At 49.3% G+C, this 3,327-nt stretch overlaps 1 non-coding gene and 1 pseudogene across 1 annotated transcript in view; both read right to left on the reverse strand.

Moving 5' to 3' along the window:
- Positions 1 to 184, reverse strand: part of LOC121602579 — a 4,032-nt gene extending 3,848 nt beyond the window's left edge. Inside the window, exon 1 of the ribosomal RNA XR_006006440.1 lies at positions 1 to 184. This exon is cut by the window's left edge and continues 3,848 nt beyond it. This is a non-coding gene — a ribosomal RNA (large subunit ribosomal RNA).
- A 427-nt stretch (positions 185 to 611) lies between these two features.
- LOC121602577 lies at positions 612 to 767 on the reverse strand (annotated as a pseudogene).
- Positions 768 to 3,327: the final 2,560 nt, after the last annotated feature.

A 3,327-nucleotide genomic window follows, 5' to 3' on the forward strand; every position in this document is an offset into this window, starting at 1 on the left:
GCACAGTGCGTGATAGATAACGGACCGGTCCAGTACACGGAATCGGACAGGCACGTTCCATGCCGTCCCTACGTGCTGAGCTTTTCCCGTTTCGCTCGCAGCTACTCAGGGAATCCCGGTGGTTTCTCTTCCTCCCCTATTAATATGCTTAATTTAGGGGGTAGTCACACATCACTTGAGGCCTACGTGTATAACCGAGACGTAAGTATTACGGCTACGCCCGTGCCGTGGGTTGATACTTGTATATGTAGGGCTAACTTAGCGTGGTAGCGCAACGCCGTGTATGGGCCACAGAGTTACAGCGACTTAGCTTTCCGAATCCCTAGACGAGCCGACTTTAGCCTGGAGAGTAGACTGCCGGTGGCCATCGGGACGACGTAGCATTAGTTCGAACCATGCGGCTTGACACACACCACAAACCCTACGCATCAAACACCACCACACGAAACGCATCCAACATACGCTCGAGAGTGTCCACTTTCAACGCCAGAGGACCCGCAGACGGGGACCAAGCACGTCATTATGCACAGCGACCGCCCAGTGCGTCGGATGACCCGGGCACCTTCGCGGACGGCCACTGTAGTTAACTAAATGATACTTTGGTAATTAGTAGGCACTCAAGAATGTGTGCATCGGTCGGGATTAAACGTCCGATTCGCCATATGCGTTCAACTTATCAATGTTCATGTGTCCTGCAGTTCACATTATGACGCGCATTTAGCTGCGGTCTTCATCGATCCATGAGCCGTGATCCCCTGCCTAGGGTTTAAAGAGTGCCTTTCGGCGCCGAGTGGCGTAACCGCGTTCAAAGTTTGGTATGCAACACACACTCGACCTGCAACAATGGGTTACTCAAACTTGTACAAGTACAAGTGTTGTCTCTTACGAGACGTCTTGATATGCTCTCTACAAAGCGTGCGCTAGTGTAGGTACAAATTAATGTACGTCCCAGATAGTGACGATCTCTGGGAGGAAGAACCTTAAGGAACTTCCCGCACACATCAAGACTAGGTTTGGGCGTGTCCATGCCGGCGCCGAGTACAAGTTACCGCGTTCAAAGTTTGGTAAGCAGCGCACTCGACCTCCAACACAACACGTCCCGTGTCTTGATATGCTCTCTACAAAAGCGTGCGCTAATGCAGTCCAAATTAATGTACGTCCCAGATAGTGACGATCTCTGGGAGGAAGAACCTTAAGGAACTCCCGCACATATCAGACTTATAGGTAGAACGGCCAATCACCTATTTCTCTTTAGTAAAACTCACAACTCATTCCTTGGGTTTGGAAGTGTCCATGTCGGTGCCGAGTACAAGTTACCGCGTTCAAAGTTTGGTAAGCAGCGCACTCGACCTCCAACATAACACTTCACGTCTTGATATGCTCTCTACAAAAGCGTGTGCCTATGTAGGGTACAAAATGAATGTACGTCCCAGATAGTGACGATCTCTGGAGGAAGAACCTTAAGGAACTCCCCGCACATATCAAGAATTATAGGTAACGCTGCCAATTACCTGTTGCTCTTAGTACAACTCACAACTCATTCCTTGGGTTTGGAAGTGTCCATGTCGTGCTGAGTACAAGTTACCGCGTTCAAAGTTTGGTAAGCAGCGCACTCAACCTCCAACATAACCCTTCACGTCTTGATATGCTCTCTACAAAGCGTGCGCCAATGTAGGTACAAATTAATGTACGTCCCAGATAGTGACGATCTCTGGGAGGAAGAACCTTAAGGAACTCCCCGCACATATCAAGAATTATAGGTAACGCTGCCAATTACCTGTTGCCTTAGTAAAACTCACACCTCATTCCTTGTGGTTGGAAGTGTCCATGTCGGTGCCGAGTACAAGTTACCGGCGTTCAAAGTTTGGTAAGCAGCGCACTCAACCTCCAACATAACCCTTCACGTCTTGATATGCTCTCTACAAAAGCGTGCGCTAATGCAGGTACAAAAAAATGTACCGTCCCAGATAGTGACGATCTCTGGAGGAAGAACCTTAAGGAACTCCCCGCACATATCAAGACTTATAGGTGAACGGCCAATCACCTGTCTCTCTGCGAGACGTGTATCAAACACTGAATATAACTACAACTTAACCTGAAGTAGGGAAGTGTCCATGTCGGCGCCGAGTGCAAGTTACCGCGTTCAAAGTTTGGTAAGCAGCGTCGCACCTCCACCACAACCTTTCCCCTTCTTGATATGCTCTCTACAAAGCGTGCGCTAATGCAGGTACAAATTAATGTACGTCCCGGATAGTGACGATCTCCGGAGGAAGAACCTTAAGGAACTCCCCGCACATATCAAGACCATATTTAAGAACGGCCAAGCACCAGTAAGGAGTGCGTGTAGGTGCCGAGTACAAGTTACCGCGTTCAAGTTTGGTATGCAACGCACTCGACCACCAACACAACACGTCCCGTCTTGATATGCTCTCTACATAAGCTTACGCAAATGCAGGTACAAATGAATGTACGTCCCGGATAGTGACGATCTCCGGAGAGAGAACCTTAAGGAACTCCCCGCACATATCAAGACTGAGGTTTTGCCGTGCATGTCAGCGCCGAGTGCAAGTTTACCGCGCGTTCAAAGTTTGGTAAGCAGCGCACTCGACCTCCAACATAACACTCCAACCTCGTTATAACTCATTATAACCACGTTAATGATCCTTCCGCAGGTTCACCTACGGAAACCTTGTTACGACTTTTACTTCCTCTAAATCATCAAGTTCGGTCAACTTCGGCCGTGCCAACTGCAACTCACGAAGGAATCGCGGAAGGTGTGCCTCCAGAGACCTCACTAAATAATCCATCGGTAGTAGCGACGGGCGGTGTGTACAAAGGCAGGGACGTAATCAGCGCTAGCTAATGACTAGCACTTACTAGAAATTCCAGGTTCATGGGGACCATTGCAGTCCCCAATCCCTACTAAATGAGCATTTGGGTGATTTCCCGTTCCTCTCGGAATGGGGGCGCCATAGGCGAGAACACGCTGCTGCTCACATGTAGCACGCGTGCAGCCCAGAACATCTAAGGGCATCACGGACCTGTTATCGCTCAATCTCATCTTGCTAAACACAAGTTGTCCCCGCTAAGCAGGGCAAACTAAGTGACGGGCACCCGTGAGGACACCCGCCACTCCTAACGTCAGGTGCGCCCGAGGCACACTACTGACAGCGTTCTAGTTAGCTTGACTGAGTCGCGTTCGTTATCGAATTAACCAGACAAATCATTCCACGAACTAAAACGGCCATGCACCACTACCCTTAAGTTTGAGAAAGAGCTATCAATCTGTCTTACCTCAATAGTTCGGACCTGGTAAGTTTTCCCGGT

Source organism: Anopheles merus, unplaced genomic scaffold, assembly GCF_017562075.2.
Source record: "Anopheles merus strain MAF unplaced genomic scaffold, AmerM5.1 LNR4000516, whole genome shotgun sequence".
Taxonomy (NCBI): Eukaryota; Metazoa; Arthropoda; class Insecta; order Diptera; family Culicidae; genus Anopheles; species Anopheles merus.